Source organism: Equus quagga, chromosome 12, assembly GCF_021613505.1.
Source record: "Equus quagga isolate Etosha38 chromosome 12, UCLA_HA_Equagga_1.0, whole genome shotgun sequence".
Classification (NCBI taxonomy): Eukaryota; Metazoa; Chordata; class Mammalia; order Perissodactyla; family Equidae; genus Equus; species Equus quagga.
Window position 1 is genome coordinate 60582972 of NC_060278.1, and position 19039 is coordinate 60602010.

Here is a 19039-nt window from a genome sequence, read left to right on the forward strand (position 1 = left end):
CCCAGCTCAGACAGGGGTACAGAGAGGAAGGAAAGGGGGCGGGTTGAGGAGGCCGGCCCATCCATCTGTCCCCTTCTCCTAAGGGGCCGTCCAGCCAGCGGCCGCCCGAGGCCCCGGGTAGGGGTGGGAGTGGTTGGGCTGGAAGTGGTGGTGGCGGGTCTCCGCGCAGAGGAAAGGCTCGATTGTGCGAAGGCTTCCTGCCGGCCAGCTCGCCGCCCCGGCCCCGCCCCGAGCAGCCGCCTTTCTGCGGCCAGGGAGGCGAACGCAGGAAAGGCGTCGGGAATAGCTCTCCCATGACCGAGGTTGGAAGGGACCCACGCCTCCACCCGTCCGCGGGTCACACTGCCCAGAGGCGGGGAGCACAGTGAGGGCGCTCCGAGTGGGGCCCCCTCCCCTGGCCTCCCTCCCAGGACCCCCTCCCAAGACCCCCTTCCTATGGCACCCCTCCAAGGTCCCCCTCCTCTGGCACCCCTCCAGGGGCCCCCTCCCCGGCCCCCCTCCCAGGACCCCCCTCCCCGGCACTCCTGTCGGGCCCCCCTCCCCGGCGGGCGGCGGCGTGTGCCTGGGGCTGCGGGTCACGAGGCTCCGCCCGGCCAGGACACACTCTGCGCGGGGCGCCGCCTCCTGCTCGCGGTGGGCGGAGCGCGCGGCGGACGCCGAGCCCCGAGCGCGGGGCGGCCGGGCCGGGCCGGGAAACTTCCCAGCGCGCGGAGAGGGCGCCCGGCCGCGGCGCTGCGCGGGGGATGCGCGGCCCTGCGCGGAGGAGGCGGCGCGCACCGGAGCCCGGGGGGCGGGCGCGCGGGTGAGTGGCCCGGCGGGGTGGTCGCGGCCGCGGGGCGGGTGGCCCGGCGGGAGGGTGGCGGGCGCGGGGACCCGGCCGCCGCTCCGCACTCTGCGGGTCTCGGCTGGCGGGTCCTGCGGGCCGGGACGGAGCCCGGGTAGGGGAGCCTGGCGCGCGGGGAGCTGAGGCCGCGCTCGCGCTCCGAGAGGCGCTGGGGTAACAACCAAGGGGCTGGCGGCTCCCAGGGAGGTGTGCGTCTAGACGTCCCTTCGGGCTTCTCAACTCCAACCTTTCTGAGCCTGTTTCCCTTGCTGTGAAATACCTGCGGCTTCAAGTGTGTTGCGATCCTATAGACAGACATCAGGTGCTACGTTATCACACACACCGTTACCCGCACCTTCTCCCGTCCCAGCGGAGCGAGCGGCACAGCTGGGGCAGGTGACCTTGCGGGCCGTTCCGGAAAATGTTCCCTGGGCCCCAGAATGCGCGGAGGAGCGCCTCCCGCCAGGCTCCCCGAGGCTGTCCTCTTTGGCGTCCGCCCAGAGAAAGCGTCCCCGGGGGACGCGGGAGGGAGGAGAACCAAGAGAGTGGTGAACCCGGGGAGCTCACCTGAGGGCGCCCGGTGCGAGGGCCCTGTGGTCCCTTCTGTCCTCAGGGCTGATAGAAACCGGCCATGGGATAAAGGGTCGGCCCCGTCTGCGGAGGGCAGAGGCGGGAGGATAGGATGGGGGCTGGGGGGCGGTGTGCAGGGCTGACGTCCATCCAGCAGAGAGGGCTCCTTGTCCCCCGGAGCCCAGCACAGGAAAATCAGCTGGTGAGTCAATGGGACTTTGTTAGGACGGCCACGGGGCGCAGCTGGCGCCGGCTTAAGGGAAGCGCCGGAACCCCCTGATAACATGCTGTTTATCTGGCTTCCTGTTTCAACCATTGGGAGGCCATTGGCTCGTTCAAATTCAATGCCCAGAAGCCTGCCGCCCCCTTCGCTCTCCTAGAGCACAGGGCTTGCCCGGGGTTTCGTCTGGTGGCGCGTCTTGTTCCCGCTGCACGGTGTCCCCTGCCGCTCGCTTCGGACGGGGCAGCCGGACTTCACACAAAGAACCCTCCCCGAGGAGGCGGAGCTGCGGGCCCGGAGACCCTGGCCTCCCTTGGGTGGGCGCATGCTACCTGTGACTCCGGGCTGCTGTTGCATTTTTCTATCCTGCTTTGAGGTTTGGTTGGTGCGTCTTTGGGACTGAAGTGGGAAGCGAGACGGGAATAGCTGCCACCACGGGTTCCTCCCCTACACGAGCCCTATAGAGGTGCCCGCCTTCGCTGTGGGGTTCTAGGGGAAGTTTCCATCAGCCTGCAGTTCCCGCTCAGCCTGTGTTGCTAACGACCTGGACCATCAGAGGGCAAGAGGATCCCCTCCTCTGTCTTGGTGTTTTTTGCTTCTGTGGAATGAAGCTGGGGAAGATGGCTGAAGCTGGGGGTGTGAGAAGGCTTTTTAAATCTGTGCTCCAGCCTCCAGGGTAGGTTTCTGGAACTTCCGGGGTGCCGAGGGAGCAGCCCTGCTCTGAGCTCCATGGGGCAGGGTTCCCCTTCTGCTTTGTGCTTTAGACACTTGGGTATTGGTACATATGCCTTCCAGCCTGTGAATGACTTCCAGCCAGGTGTGCTGTCTGACCACCCACAACCCCAGCACGTAGTAGGCACTTTCTAAATGCTGAATTAATAAAATTGGAAAAAACCTGAGTACCACCCCGGGGACTCCCCTCCAACTCAGGTGCTCATTTATTCATTCTTCGGGAACTGACTGACCTCCACTCCCCATTTTCCCCCCTCAAAACGTGGTCCATAATGAGGTTGAGTTGTGCCTTTTCCGGGATCTCCTTGGGGAGCCCTGGCCCGGGGACACTAAAATGAGGGTTGCTGTTTTCCCTTCCCTCACCCAGTCTGGCCCCTCCTGAGTCCTCTGGGCCTCTGGTGTCAGCTTGTCTTTGTCCCAGTTGACAAGACAGGCCGGGGGGGGGGGGGGGGGGGGGAGAACCCCTTGTCCATCTTTTAAAATGTCTCTCTCTCTTCATCTTTCAATTTTCGGTCCATGTCACTTCCCTCTTCTTTTAAAGTTCTTTTGAATTCTTAAAGGGTTTGGGCTTTAGAAAAAGTAGGATGTCAACGTCAAAAGGATCACTTCCCCTCCAAGCCCTGCCCTGCCCTCCTCTCCTTTATAGACGAGAACAAGACCTTCAGAGGGAGGGGAGGGGCTCCGAGCCCCACTGCCGGGCTGCAGGAGCCAGCCTAGAATGAGGGCTCCTGGCTCCGGGTCCAGGGCTCATCCCCTCCCAGCAGATCAGCTCCCTAGACCCCCCCCCCCCCCCCATAGATCTCAGCAGATGTTGCTTGGCTGTTGGCAGGAGAGAGGAACAGAAACAAGGGGAAGGGGGAGCTGTCTCTGTGATGGAACCAGCTACCAGCTCTGAGGCTCTCTGGAACACGGAGAACCAAGAAATGTGGCAACACTTGGCAAACACTTCATCTTCCTGGCCCCTAGTCACAAAACAGTAATTAAAAACACTTTTAGTTCCTTCTTCAACTTAAAAAAAAAAACCCACCAACTTTGCAAGTGAAATGGTCCCTCTTCAGTAAACAGATTCCTGGGTCTGATGTGTTCCCTCATCCTCTGGGAAGGCTGACTCTGGCCTGATTTCCTCCGAGGGGCCTGGGGTTTTTGCTTCCCGGCTTCTTGTGACTCCTGAGACGTGAAGGGAGGCAGGGTGGCTGAGACCCACGCCCCTCTGACCTGCCTGTGGCTGTGGTTCTGCGTCTGACACGTGTCGTGCAGCCTGCACCACCGCCCCCATCAAATGCATTTGCTCTATTTAATTTTAATCTGAGGTGCACTGATATGCATGAGGAATTAAGGGTGCTGATACACGTGCCTCCTCGGAGGACCGTTAATAACAAGATGTTTCCACTCCAGGGGACTGTGAGACCGTTCCGACAGTCCTCAGCCGCTCTGAAAGCTTTTGTCAACGCGCTTGTTTGCTTAATTTCTTTTCTGGATGGTTCATTGCTGGCGTGTAGAAACAACTCCTTTTTTTGTGTGTTGATCTCGTAGCCCTGAAACTTGGCTGAATGTGTTTATTAGCTCCAGTAGTTTTTTTTTGCGAGTGGATTCTTTGGGATTTTCTGCATATTGGATCGTGTCGACTGTGAACAGAGGCAGTTTTACCTCTTTTCCATTTCGGGTCCCTGTTATTTCTTTTTCCTGCCTGATTGCTCTGGCAAGGACTTCCAGCACAGCGTGGAGCCGTGGTGGAGAGTGGGCACCCTTGTCTTGTTCCTGATCTTAGGGGAAAAGCTCTCAGTCTTTCATCATTGGGTATGATGTTTGCTGCGGGCTTTTCATAAAAGCACTTGATCACGTTAAGGAAATTCCCTTCCTTTCCCAACTTTCTAAGTGTTTTTTTATCACGAAGGAGTGTGGGGTTTTGTCAAATGCTTTTTCTGCGTCAGTTCAGATAATCACGCGTTCTGGTACCTTACATTAATTGTTTTTCTTTGGTTGAATTACCCTTACATTCCTGGGATAAATCTCTCTCTGAAAGCTTTTTTTTTTTTTTAAAAATCTGTAAAGTTTCATTTCCTTTATTTAAAAAGACTGAAGAAAATTTGACAAAGTGCTAACGTTCCGCCCTGGGGTGGGTGGGTTGATGCGTGTTTATTATGTTTTTCTTTATGGTTACTGTACTTTAAACGTTAAAAAATGTTCATTGTGGTAAAATATACATAAGATAAAATTGACCGCTTCAATCGCTTTTGAGAGTGTAATTCAGCGGCGTTAAGTACGCTCACTTTGTTCTATAGCCATCGTCTCCATCCACCTCCAGAACTTGTTCAAAGTTCCCAAACTTGGAAAGTGGGAAGTTTAGGTTCCCAAACTAAAACTCTGTCCCCATTAACCGGGGACCCCCCGTTCCCCACAACCCCGGCCCTGGCAACCTTCCCTCTCCTTTCTGTCTCCATGAATTTGTGAAAACTCTGAATCACTAGAGAAGTCAGGACTTCGAGGCATTGAAGACTTAAGGGACGTCTCCTGCTTCCAGAGGGAGCATCCTAGAGGGAGTTCGGTTTGGATCTTCCTCACTCACAGTCACTCAACAACTGTCACCATGTCAGAGATGCTCGGCCCGGATGTGGAGAGGGACTGACTCAGAGGCAGCAAGATCTGCCTCAGCCCGAGCTTCATTTTCTCCGACTTGGGGCTTCTCCAGCGTGGCCGCGCATCAGAGTCACCTGGGGAGCTTTTGAAAGTTCCTCGTTCCTGGGCCCACCCCGTGAGATCCAGCTTCGTTTGGGTTTGGCATGCAGCTGCCTATCTGTTGTTTGTGTTTATTTTATTTTTATTTTTTAAAAAATTTTATTTTATTATATTTTAGAGGAAGATTAGCCCTGAGCTAACATCCTCCTCTTTTTGCTGAGGAAGATTGGCCCTGAGCTAACATCTGTGCCCATCTTCCTCTATTTTTTTTTCCTCCTTCTCCCCAAAGTCCCCCCAGAACATAGTTGTGTGTTTTTAATTGTGGGTCCTTCCAGTTGTGGCATGTGGGATGCTGCCTTCGTGTGGCTTGATGAGCAGTGCTAGGTCCGCGCCCAGGATTTGAACCAGTAAAACCCTGGGCCGCTGAAACAGAGTGCGTGAATTTAATCACTTGGCCATGGGGCTGGCCCCCCATCTGTTGTTTTTAAAAGCTCCCTCCATCAGGCCGGCCCAGTGGGTGGTGTAGTGGTTAGGTTCGCGCTTTCTGCTTTGGTGGCCCAGGGTTTGCAGATTCGAATCCTGGGTGCAGACCTACACATGTGGCAGCGTCCCACACACAAAACAGAGGAAGACTGGCACAGATGTTAGCTCAGTGACAATCTTCCTCAAGAAAAAAGAGGAAGATTAACAATGCATGTTAGCTCAGGGCCAATCTTCCTCACCAAAAAAAAAAAAAAAAAAAACTCCCTCCGTGATTCTGATGCACAGTAAGGGGACGACTCCTCAGTAGTTCAGCTGATTTACTCCCTGGAAACCTTGCCTGGTCGGAGCTTTCAATGACGCAGTTCCGTCCCATCTGGACAGTAAGACTGACCCACTTTACATCCTTCCCTGATTCTAAATCCATTTGTAAATAGAATAAATGCCAACTTCTGTAGAAGTGAACTTTCAGAGTTGGAAAGGACCTTCACTGTCACATAGCCCTATTTTATTCTTTTTCAGCTGCGTCAGTTCCCTGTAACACATCCCACCAGGGGTCATCCCGCTCGGACCCCCGCTGTGCTGGGGAACTTCCCACAACAGTCTGTTGAAACCGTCTTATTCCTTATTTGGACAGCTCTTCCTTCAGAGTGCTTCCCCGTGTTAATCTGTCATGGCTGAGAGATACCTGCAGGTGAACGGGCTTCTCCAGAAGACATCCTCCGATAAAGTGGGGGATATTCAAAATAAACCATCAGAGGGAGGGTGACTGCCCCGGCCCGGGACAGCCCCTCAGCGGGTGGAGACAGCTCCGTGCACCGGCCCATCCTTTCCTCCCTGCTCTCAGCAGCTCTATTTCCTCCAGATACTCTTCACTGGACGTGTTCTTGAGTATTTTCTGGGAAGACGTATGATGTAATAGTAGGAATCTGGATCATGAAATGAGCCAGATGGGGGGTCAAGGTTCAGATCTTGACTTTGCCTGGAAAGCCCTTAGCTCACATTGAGTATCCAGCAAATCTTAGCAATTGCAGTGATGCTCTCCGCATTGACATCATTAGTGCTGTGTGACCTGAGGCAGGCCACGGAGCCTCTCAGAGACTCAGTTTCTTCCCCAGGAGGTGGTGGATGAAAACACTTTCCTGATAAGACAAGGTTTCCCACCTTGTCTGCTCACCACCCGCCGTGCCCCACCTCAGTGATTCCTGGGATCTGGCGACTTTGGAAGTAAGTCAGAGAGGGACCACGTGGATCAAGTGAGAACATGCAAGACCCGCCCTGGGTCGGTGATGGGAGCCCCGTAAAGGCCACATTCTCCTCCTTGTGGTGCTACCACCCTGAGAAGCGGCGAGGACGGTCACGTCCGTTCGAATGTGTCGCGTCCACAGTGAGGTGCCGCGCTCAGGCGGGGAGCTGCCTGGCACAGCGCATCCCTGGGCAGACCGCCCATCATCAGAGAGGCAGAGCAGCTTTTTTTTCCAATACGGATCGCCCCATACAACCCAAGAGCCGGGCCACGAGGGCCGGGACGGGAACAGGAAGGCGTGAAGCCGTGAGAGGCCTCGTCTGCTTTTGACTGCTTGTTTTTGAGCTGTTTGGGTTTGTTTCGGTGTCGCCTAATTTCTCGCGGACGTCGTCAGGTCTGGCGGAGGATGGTTCTCGGCGAAGGGCTGCTGGAGTCCATCAGCAGCGCCTCGTCCCGGCTCGCTGGCGCAGATAATTGAGTTGACTGCGAAGGAGCGTCTGGGTTCTGCCGCGCGGAGATGCCAACTGTCCCTTTCCTGCTCTCCTCCTAACAAAGGACGGACAGCTGTCGAGACCCGGAGGAGGAGCCAAAGTCAGGACCCGAAGCCGGCAGCTGCCTGCCTGTGTCTCATCTGGGGACGTTCTGTCCCGTCCCTCGTACTCCCCCACGAAGCTCCAGGAGGAAGGTTTCATCGCTCAGGGCGCCCCGCACCACCACACGCCCCCAAACCCACGTGCTGCCCACCACCTCCTGGGCACGGTCCGTGTCACACGGGGCTTTAGGAAGCTGTCAGCAAAGCTGTGCCGCTCCCTGGGCCGGGCTGTGGAAGCCGCAGTGGCAGGGCTGCACCTGATCCCCGGGGTGGGGGTGGGGGGGGGGAGGAAGGCTGCAGGACGGCCACGGTGCCGCCAACATTGCGAGGGTTTTTTCTGCACAAGGTTTTATTTTGAAAAATGTCAAATGGGCAGAGAAAGTGGAAGATCGTCCAGTGAGGGTCTGGATTCGCCGATTTTTGCCTTTTTGCCACACTGCCCTGTCCACCTACACGTCCGGATACTATAGCATAAAACTTTCCTGAGCCATTTGAAAATAATTTGCTGACATCGTGGTGCTTAACCCTGAAATACTTCGCGTGCATTTCCTAAGAACGAGGACATTCTCCCACATAACCACAGGCCCATAATCACCCCCGGTGAGGGTGGGTTGAACAGAATTATTTAATATATGGGTCGTGTTCAGATCTCCCAGTTGTCCCCCAAATGCTCTTTAGAGAACGCCACGCATTCTTCTCAACCGCAGCCTGCTGGGGCGAGGCCTGAACTGAGTTTTCTCTCCCAGAAGAAGGAAAATGAGGCCGTGGTGCCTGAAAGTGGGGTCGTGAGGCCCTGAATGCGAGCACATCCGTTTAATTATTTCATTTAATCTGGACAGGCACCTAGCGAGATGGGTCCCAGTGTCCGCCCGTCCTCCTGGTGGAGAAATCCAGGCACAGAGCGTTCGTCCATTTGTCTGATGGTGTGAGCCATTGTCACCACTCTGCGCTGGGGGTCGTGGAAATAGAAAAATAATTTCTGTTCACAGAAAGCCTTCTAAGGGTCGTTCTCTTTCCTTGTCCTCGTCTCCTTGTCGTGTGAGGCGTCAGGGCAGGCTGTGTCGTCCCCCCTTTACAGATGAGGAAAGAGGGACTGAGGCGTCCGAGGCTGGTATTACACGCTATTTACACAGTCAAGTTAATGTAAGTGACGTTCACCAGTAACCTTCAGGCAGTCCCCACGTGGTTGTGGCCGTTGCTGGCTGACTGTAAATGGCGGCTCGGACTGCCGGTGAGAGGGAGGCGGAAGGAGGGAAGGACAGGCCCCAGGACGCTCACCTCATACAGAGGGGACTCAAGAGAGTCTGTCCCAGGGGCCGGCCCGGTGGCGCGGCGGTTAAGTTCACACGTTCTGCTTCAGTGGCCTGGGGTTCGCCGATTCGGATCCCAGGCATGGACCTATGCACCACTTATCAAGCCATGCTTGTGGTAGGCGTCCCACATATAAAGTAGAGGAAGATAGGTACGGATGTTAGCTCAGGGCCAGTCTTCCTCAGCAAAAAGAGGAGGATTGGCAGCAGATGTTAGCTCAGGGCTAATCTTCCTCAAGGGAAAAAAAACCAAAAAACTCTGTCCCAGTGTTATAAAACAGGGAACCAAATTTTAGGGTTCAAGTTACAAAATAACCAATAAGCGGAACTAAAACCCAATACTGGGAGGAATAGAAGGAGAAAGAGAGATGGGTTTAGCATAACTGACCTATGTGTATTTCCAACTATTTTACTGGGAAATGACGGATATTGTCTAAAGAGGACAATACAGGACTCGAGTCGTTAATAGATGATCTGGAATTATGTGGGTCTGGGCAGTAGGGTGGGGCTGGGAAGAGGTGGGACGGGACACTGTTGCTGTTCTCCTCGGGTCTTCTGTGCAGTGAGACAGTGACCACCCATAGTCAGCTCAGACGTCCTGGCTTCTGAACCTGGAGCGAGGACAGGACAGAAAGCGGGGCCTGGGAGCAACTCCGCAATGCGGAGCCGAAGCGAGAGAGCGTCGTCAGCCCCAGGCGCCCGCTGGGCGTGCCCGGGACACAGCACCCCAGGAGGACGCCCCACACCCCACAGGACGTGTTCATATTTTTGTTGTAAAAATTTTTATAATTTCGCTTCCCAAAGTGATTGCACATGGCACCTCATTTCTTAATAATTTAAAATTGGCTGTTTCTTGGTAACCCTGGACATAGGCAGAAATTCTTGCGATGTGAGAAAAATGTTACCCGCAGGTTATTTTCAAATAGAATGAATTCTTAGGAAAACTAAATTTAAATGTCGATGCCATTGACACGACATTACGTCTTACAGATGTTTGATTAGACCTGGATTCGTGTCAGTTTTGCAGCCTTATTTTTGGATTTTGGACCCCGTGACGTTGTCTTCCATCGGCCCCTGAGAAGCTCCTTGGCCCAGGGCCTTCTGTCCCAGGAGCAGGTGGGGGGAGCACATGGGGCTCCTGAGATCTGGGGGGGTGCGTGATTGAGACCCACACTGCTCTGGGCGGTCACGGCCAGACCCCGAGAGCAGAGCTGAGCGCAGCGGAAGTCCCAAGACCAGATCCCGCCCTCCCATCACAGCCTTTGTCAGGCCCATCGTGCGAAGGTTGCTCCAGTGCAGCGTACCACCCTTGCCGAGCGATGTTTCATCCAACACTCATTCACTCTTCATGGCAACCCCGTGAGGTGGCAGGACAGACATTCCCCTTTCTGCCAATTGTGAAAACAGGACTCAGAGAGGTTCAGTAACTTGCCCAAAGCCACACAGCTTCAGGGAGTCAGGTGACGAACCCTGACCCCTGATCTTTGTCCTTTCCAGTACACAGGGGGCTGTAGAGAGCAGAGGTGGGCAGCATCTGTAATGGGCCTTAACTACAGATGTCATATCTGTTCTGCAAATACAAAAATCACAGTGAGTTTTTATTATTAATTTCGCTATTGCATTTGTTTTGACAAGTCTTTCAGATCTGTCTTTCAATAAAAGCTACTTCAAAGCACCTCAATTTTACCACTCCGGCTAATTTTACACAGTCAAAGGAGCAATGCAGAAGTGTTATATTTTGAGTTCTGTTTCTCATTTTCTCCTCAGAGCTGAAAATAACTGTTGGGCATGAATTTAGGCCTGTGTGAGGCTGGCAATCTGCTGGGGCTCTTTTGCTTTTCAGCTGGTCTGGACCTAATAAGCCGGCCCCTCCCTATTTACACGTCTCTTCTGAGACCCACACCTCCCTCTGTTGCCCGTCGCCCGCCTCCTTACGAATGTCCCCACACGATGCGTCTGTTCAGGCCACATCACACCTCTCTGAGTCATCTCCCCACTTCCTCTGGCTGGCCGTGGCCAGAGAGAAATTGGAGGCCACTAGGGAGGCCCAGAAGGTGACCACAGGGTTGGGGTGGCCGTGGGAAGTTGGCGGGAAGGGCCACTGCTGAGCTGGCCACAGAGGCCGTGACAATGCCGCACCCACATCCAGCGGCAGACAAGGGTCTCTGTGTCTGGGGTGGCAGGGCTGGGGCCCAGGGTGGGCGGGGGCTGGTGTGCTGATACAGCCTGGGAGAGGCCACCCGGGGCAGAGGAGAGGCCGCGAGGCCGCGCTTGGCTGGCCTGGGAGCTGGAAGTGGCCTGACTGGGTGCTGGCACATCGTAGGGGCTCAGGAAGTCTTTCCTCATTGATTCCTCGGCGTGGGGGTGGGCGGTCAGGGATAAGTTTGTCCTTATGTGACAGACAGCCATGAGTGTCCTCCCGTTTCCTTCGCCCTGGCCGCCCTCGGTCCTGAGTTTCCCTGGCTTGCTCAGAGGCCACCTCCCTGCCCCCTCGGCTGCTCCTTGACACGGCGTGGGAGAAGATGGCACGGGCTCTGGAGTCGGCCTGCCCTGGGGTCCCGCGACCTCCCTGAGCTGCAGTTTGCCCACCGGTAAAACGGGGACAGTCCTACCTACCCCACAGCGTCGTGAGGATCGTCCTAGAGATGTTGAACACCATCTGGTGCAAAGCGAATGTTGGTCATTGTCACCATCTGGATCTCGATGCCCCCGTGGCTCACCGCACTTGGTCCCTGGAGGGTAAAAGCTGGCTAGGCCGGGCGACGGAGCAGAGCCAAGGATGCTGCAGACAGTCGGCTCCCCGGCCCTGCAGACGATGCTTCAGGGTGGATTCATCCCCAAAGGGGGTGTTTATGTCCCAGACGGGGGAAATGCTTCTCTGTCTGAGGGTCAGACGGACGGGCTGGGAGAGGTGCCGGCTCTGAGATGTATGGTCCCTCTGGGCCCCACTGGGCTCCAGACTGCAAGCCTCTCAGGGGTGTGGGGAGTGGAGAGGACTGGGGTTTTGTTTGGCAAAAGGCTGCCTATTATCTGGCCCCGGCTGTGCTTCCAGGGCATTATAAATAGCGCCGGCTTCGGAAGGAGAAGTCGCAGATGTGGCCGAGACGGGGTATATGGGGAGGTGGGAGACTGGAAGTGAGGAACTCAGCCCTCGAGCCAAAATGCAGGCTGGGGCCGTCTCCATGGAGCAAGGCACCAGGGAGGGCGAGTCCTGGAGGCAGAAGGCCCTTCTCGGATCAGAAGGAGCCGTGCTCAGTGGCCCGTGGGCCGGGGCTGCCTTCTCTGTGTGCTTCCATCTGCCTCTTTGTGGAGAGAGCTGGGCCGCTGCCTGAGCCCGGCCGGGGGCTGAGCAGAGCCCGAGGAAGATTCCAGGTCGAGAAAAGGGTAGAGGGACCCATCTCCTCACCTTCATCAGTGCACCTTCCCTCCAGCTGGGATGGAGGGATCCCTTTCTCTTCTTTCTTTTTCCATCCTATCGTTTTTTGGGGGTTTTTTTGAGGAAGATTAGCCCTGAGCTAACATCTGCTGCCAATCCTCCTCTTTTTGCTGAGGAAGACTGGCCCTGAGCTAACATCCGTGCCCATCTTATTCTACTTTATATGTGGGCTGCCTACCACAGCATCTTGCCAAGCGGTGCCATGTCCACACTGGGGATCCCAACTGGCGAACCCCGGGCTACCGAAGCAGAACGTGTGCACTTAACCGCTGCGCCACTGGGCCGGCCCCATCCCATTGTATTTTTAACTGGGCAATAATTTGCAAACAGGGAAACGCATGAATCTTAACTGTCCAGCCGGATGCATTTCGACAGATGAATGCCCTTTGCAACCCAGATACAGAGCATTTCCATGGCCCAGGGGTTCCCTCCCGCCCCTCCCGGTCATGACACCTCCCCGACCATGTCGCAGTTCTCATTTTCATCACTAGATTAGCGGGGTCTGCTCTCGGACTTCGTGCCGGCGGAATCACAGGGCACATTCTATTTTGTGTCTTGCTGCTTGAGCTCGGCGTACTCGTTTCGGAGATTTGCCCACGTCGAATGACGTAGTTGGTCCTTTTCATTTCTGATGTTGGAACGCACCAGTTTGTTTATGAGGAAGCTCTCGGTGGCTGGGATTTCCGTCCGCCTGGCATCGGGAGGGTACCTGCCAGGGGGGTGAGAGTGAGGATGAGCTGGAAGTCTGTGAAGTGTGCAGAGCCACCTCTCTGTTCCCAGACCACTTCCCACGGCGCCTCTTCTCTCCTCCATGGACGGGGAGCTGCCTTTACCGCCCGGAGCTAGAAAGCTCAGATCACTGGTAGAGAGACCGCTGGCTTCCCGCTAAGACAGAAAGCTGTTCTCTGCTCTGAGTGAGCTGGCACATCTTGACGGCAGGAGCATCTGGCCCCATGTGCGGGGAACGGGGGACGCACGTGCAGGACTTCAGTCTGGAACCGGGGGAGACGCGGCAAGCTTGGGGCAGGGAGGTGACTCAATGAAGCGCTGGTTTAACAGGAATACGAGCTGCATCAGCTCTGCTTGCCGAGGGGACCCCAGCACCTCGCCCAGAACCTGGCACACGGTGGCACTTGAGAAAGAGGTGTCGAATGAACGATGGGTTGCAAGAGAAAGCGTCGGGCCAGCAGATCGGCTGTCCCGTTCCTGACGTGGAATGTCCGCACGTGGGCGGCCCTGCTGGGAAAGGAAAGGAAGAGAGGGTGGGGAAGACTTTTCACAAAGGAAAACCCGCCAGGAGTTGATGACGGGAAGGTGGGCAGGACACAGGCGGGAGGAGACCAAGGAGCACAGTCTCTGTGGAAGAGCTCTGGACCTCGAGTCAGCCCTGAGTCGAGTGCCTGCCGCGTCTCTTGGTGGGTGACCCAGGAACACATTCACCCCACGTTAGTCTCTGCGTCCCCTCTGTCAATAGGTCTAACACCGTGTACCCGCTGGCTACGACTCTCGTAACACACTCCAGCTAACTGGGTGGCTTTAACACAACAGGAATGTATGGTCTCACTGCAGAAGCTGCAAGTCTGCGATTGAGGTGTCGGCAGGGCCCTGCCCCGTCTGGGACCTGGAGTGGGGAGTCTGGCCCTGCTGCTTCGAGCTGCCGCTGCTTCCCAGCAATCTTTGGCGTGCCCTGGCTGGTCGCTGCCTCGCTCCGGTCTCTGCCTCCATCATTATGTGGCCGTCTTCTCTTGGGTCTTCACAGCGTCTCCCCTCTGTGTGTGTCTGTGTCCAGACTTCCCTCTTCGTATGAGGACACTCTGCTCCACTGTGACCTCATCTTAACTAATTGCATTCCCGCGACCCTATTTCCAAATAAGGCCACGTTCTGAGATACTGGGGGTTCGTGTTTCCACTGTCTTTTTTGGTGACAACAGTTCAGCCCATAACATACCACCTGCCTCATGGGACAGAAGGAAGCGATGCGTGTGGAGTCCTCTGTCACTGTGTTGGGCTCGAGGGGCACAGGGGGCGTTTTAGCTTGGGAACCTGCTTTTCTTCCTGTGGGCCCTGGCTCAAATCTCTTTTCCCCTCTGGGTCTCTGTTTCCTCGTCGGTTTGGTCTCCCGGGTCGTCTCCGGTCTGAATCCTGTTACTCTGCCTCTAAGGTTCTGAGGCTTCGAGTCGGGGACCTGGCAGAGCTGGGGGTCACTAACACACATGGGGGAAGTCGGGAGAGGGAGCCAGTGTGACTATCAGAAGATACTTCCTCTACGTGCCCCTCGTGTGGGGACCCAGCTTCTGTCCCCTGCTGTCTGGGACCCTGGACAGTCCTGAGCATCTTCTGTCTGACCCCCTGGGCCCTCGACCCTCACCTGGAAGGAGGGATGCCTGCTTTAAATAGGACCCTCGAATCCAGTGGCCTCTTCCTACGCAGGAAACTCAGTGGCCTCACGAGGCAGGAAAAAGGTGTTTCCGGAAAAGAGGCCAGAAAAGGGGGGTGGGGAGGATTCGGAGCCAGCTGGGTTCCCGGGCGCTGGAGGAAGGGCCCTGGGGGGGTGGGGTCAGGTGTGGGTTTAGTGCCAGCTTCTGGGGCAGAGCCAGGGGTCTGCCACTCAAGAACCTCAGGAGAACGGCTCTGGAAAAGGCCGGGAGGGTCTTGGGCTAAAAAAACTGGGAGTTGGGTCGAGGGAAAGCATCGAGAGGGCCCCCTCGTTCCCTCGCTGAGCCCGCCATTCATTCTCTCGACACTGGCCTCAGCTCGGGGCGGTGCTGGGTGCGAGGACGAGCGGTCTACGGCCCGGTGACAAACACGGGTCGGTGTGCAAGCCCGCGCCTGCGCCCCCTTTGTAACAGGTGCAGCAGAGGCAGCTCAGGGCAGGGTGGGGACAGAGGGGTCTCAGCGCTGAGGGGGCAGGAGAGGCCTCCTGGGAAGTGAGCGCTGCTGGGGGTGTGGGAATCAAGTCAGGCAAAGAATGGGTGTGCAGGGGCCAGCTCCGTGGCCGAGTGGTTAAGTTCGCGAGCTCCGCTGCAGTGGCCCAGGGTTCAGATCCTGGGCGCGGACATGGCACCGCTCGTCAGGCCATGTTGAGGCGGCGTCCCACATCCCACAACTAGAAGGACCTGCAACTAAGGTATACAACTATGTACAGGGGGGGTTTGGGGAGATAAAGCAGAAAAAAAAAAAAAGATTGGCAACAGTTGTTAGCCCAGGTGCCAATCTTTAAAAAAGAATGGGTGTGCAGGCGGGGGAGGTGGGCGTTCCAGGCAGGGCTGAGAAATCTCGGACCCCTCCCCTCTGCTCTCCTGGCCCCATCCTTTGTCCACCTGGGCCTCCAGGGGTGTCTCAGGAGCGGGCTGGTCCCTGAGCCCACTCTCCGGAGAATTGCCCTCTCCTGCCAGGAGAGAGCACTGTCGTCCCGGCTCCTGTGTTGAAAGCACGTTGGGGTCTCAAGTACCATCTCCTTGAAGAGCCCTGGAAATCATTAGTCCTCCCCGTGGACACAGACGCTGAATCCCGCTGAGTCTCTGCAGTGTCAGATGCCACAGGCGACAGCTCAGACCAGCGGGCTCACGCCCCGGGGCAGGGGACATGGTGAGTCAGCCGGGCCGGGAGCCCTGCCGCCCGGTTCCCAGCCCTCCTCCAGGATCCTGCCAGACCACAGGCCCCCCTGGTGGCTGGAGGAGACTGAGATAAAAATGGGTTGTCGTGCCTGTTAGGAAGCCCCAGAGAAGTCAGCTTTGGTGTCAAGTCGAGATTCCCACACCACCAACAGTGATGTTGAAATGCCACATTTCAGCCCCGACCATTCAGCCAGGCTGGGTGAGGCAGGGTCCCGGGGGCCTCTGAGGAATCTGGGCAAATTCCGGCCTCTGCGCTCCCCTTTCTGTGCAACGGCGCAGAGTGGTCTTGGAAGAAAGACAGAAGGTTGGGGTGTGCGTGTCCCGGGGTCCCTGGGCCCGGCCCACAGGATGACGGTCAGATGTGTCCCGGTGCGTTTGTGCCCAAAAACATGTGCGACGATTTATGGGGCCGCCATTAGAGGATGTTAACGCTCCACAGGGAGATCGCTTACAAAGCTGCTCCTTGGCCCGAGGTCCCCCGGATCAGCCCGAGGGAGACTGAGGGCAGATGTCATCCAGCCACCCCCTCAACATGCTCACTTACAGCCTCCCCTGCTGGTAATCCACGGTAGGGGGTATTTCTGGATCTTCCCAGTTTTCAGGTGGGTAAACTGAGGACCGCCTCGCCCACGCCTCCTAGGCTGGGAAGAATAAGGAATTACAGTCCAGGAATGACCGGCTGGGATCTAGTCCCTTTACTGAATGATGCTGAGAAATGCTGGCAAGTGTGGGTTTTGTTCCGATAGGCGTAGAGGGACGTGGAGGCGTGTGTAGTTCCTGGGGCTTGCTGGAGCAGGGCAAAAGGACTCCTCGGTGCCATGGAAAGGAAGCTGCCTGGCGCTGGGCAGTGTCTGAGGTGGTGTGGAGCCCTGTGTAGGGGCCTGGGGGGCAGGAAGGAGGAGGCCTGGCCCTCCAAAAAAATAGGGATAAGGAAAGGGTGAGATGGAACCGGGTTCCTCTCATCGGCCACTTTCTAGGGGTGCGACATTGTGCAAATTCTATATCTGCCCCCTCAGTGCCTTCATCTGGACGATGGGGATCATGTGAACTCGGCTCACTGGATGGGTGTGAGGTGAGATGACCCTTATACACACTCAGCCCGGTGCCAGGCACACAGACAGTGGCAGCTCTTGGTCCAGTCCCGAGACCTCCCGGAGCCTGAGCTTCCTTGCCATAATTGGGGGTTCTGCACAGTCCTTCCAGCTCAGGCCTGCCGAGAGGCATCAGTGAGATGGTGACTATAAAGTGCCGGCTGACATGGGTCCCCATAACCCTCGTCTCTGATCCATCATCTCCTGCCCTTGGGAAGCTCACCGGCCAGGTGGAGAGACTGGACACGTACCCTTGCAGGATCCGACACTGGAGACTGGCACCCCGCTGTGGACCATCAGACACAGGGACTCTTCCAGCAGCTGCTGCCTCCAAGCCCGGGTGTGGGGTGGGGGGCAGAGGACCCTGAGGCAACGTTGGTTTCTCCCACCAAGAGAGCTGGGAGGCGTGATTTAAGGGAGTGAGAAGTGTGGCTGGAGGATGCCCGGGGCCACCCGCATGGGCAGGGGGAGCAGGTCTGCCCTTCAGGGCGGGTTGCAGGAGCTGGAGTGTGATGGGGGCTTGGCCTCCTCTCTCTGGGTGGGTTTCCTTTACAAGCCCTCCGGAGCAAGGCGGTGTCTGTCCACTTCTCTCTGGCACGGCCTGGTGCATCCGCCAGAGGATGCTAAATGAAGGCCGCGGAGAGGGATTCTGGGAAACGGAGAGAGGGCCCAGTTCGCCCTTTGTCTGCATGTCCTTGCATCTTCCCTGTGCCACCACCAGAGGGGGCAATTGCCCAGCAGAAGCCAGCCACGTCCCCACGCCCTCCTCTCCCGGGCAGGCGGTGGGCAGCTCCGCGTCCTTCGGGCTGGGGCCGCAGGCCCTGTGTGTGGCCCCTCCTCTCCAGACAGGAGGAGAGTCTGGGGCAGGGGGCTCCGGGCCGGCGGGCCTGCACTGTGTGGGACGCCCAATCAGGGCGGGTCAGCGAGGAGCTTCAGAGGCAGGCGGGGAGCAGAGCTGTGTGTGCCTCCAGTTTGCTGGGTGGTATCAAAAAAAGTCTCTTATTCTTGGTTTTGGTTCCATCCACCGCTAACCACCACCCTCCCCACCAGAAAAACAACATTCTTCCTTCTCCCCTTTAGGCTTCGTTTTTGCGGATGTAAAGCCCGTTAGGTACCTTGGGTGACAGGATATGGAGCAGGCTAGGATGCTACTGGTTGGCAAGAGCAAAAGGTCAAAGGTTCTCCAGCCTGGCTTCCCCTTCTGGAAGGTTCTCCCCTTTGCTTATGAGGCCCTTAGCCAGGGCCAGCCCTCCCTCTGCCCTCAGCATCACCCTTCTGCCAGTCCAGGACAACTTGCCCTGTTGGAGATGGACAGAGGGCTCCCCAAACCACCCCTGGCCTAGCCTTGGGCGTCCCGGGCCAGCGGCCAACCGGCCAGAGCCCAGTGACCCTGCATCTGGGCGGCTCCTGGTGCCGAGGGGAAGACACACTCCAGGGTGAGGCAGAGGGGGAGCTGGGGTCGGCCTTGGGCCCTGAGTTCCTTGCCCCAGAACAGCCCCAGAGAGGCAGGGATGTAAGGAACTCCTGTCTCCCATTCCTTCAGGGCCCTGTTCCCATGGGAAGAAACTGAGGTCTCTACCGTCTGGATGGCGGTTGCCGCGTGGCAGCATTTCTGCCTTCCCCTCTCCGCAGAGCCCTTTCCTGGGATAGATCTTCGGGATCTGTGCCAGGAGCCCCGAGGCCTCCCAGGGAAGGCCAGGCTGCTGCTTCAGGCAAGCCCCGGGTGCCACAGAACAGACAGTGGGGTCGGGGAACATATTCAGCATTTCTGTTGCGTTCTCCACTGCGATAGGCTTTCCTACCGCGCTCCCCAGTCATTATTCTTTCCAGAGGTTGAGCAGTGCGCTCATCTAGGGGCTGGCCTGGGGCCAGCCTGGAGTGGGGCCTGGTGCTCAGAACCTTCTGGGACCCCAAAGAGTCCCTGCCTTGACCACAGGCGCCTCTGGGTGGGCAGAGCTCACGGGGGCAGGACTGCAGCTGTGCTGTGGCCTGTCTCTTTGTTTTAAAGGGACAGTGTTGGCAGCCCCGCTCGCTGCTAGGACAGTGGGATGTTGCCCACCAAGGAGATGGTCCTAAATGTAATTTCTTCCCATTGCAAGCATGGTGACGAGCGGATGGGAAGGAGCTGTAGCTCCCAGCCTAAAGGGTGCCGTGGGAAAGCAAGGTGACTCCATCTGCCCATCGTGCGTGGGGTGGTGCGAAAGCAGGACCCGGGCGCGCACCAGGGCTGAATCCTGGGGCTGCTC

At 57.1% G+C, this 19039-nt stretch overlaps 1 protein-coding gene across 1 annotated transcript in view; it reads left to right on the plus strand.

Moving 5' to 3' along the window:
- Window positions 1-653: 653 nt before the first annotated feature.
- The window catches only part of NAV1 (neuron navigator 1), a 229929-nt gene continuing 211543 nt past the window's right edge, over window positions 654-19039 (plus strand). Inside the window, exon 1 of the mRNA XM_046679877.1 lies at window positions 654-802. The gene's annotated coding sequence lies outside the window, so the exon portion shown is untranslated. The remainder of the gene's footprint in view (window positions 803-19039) is intronic.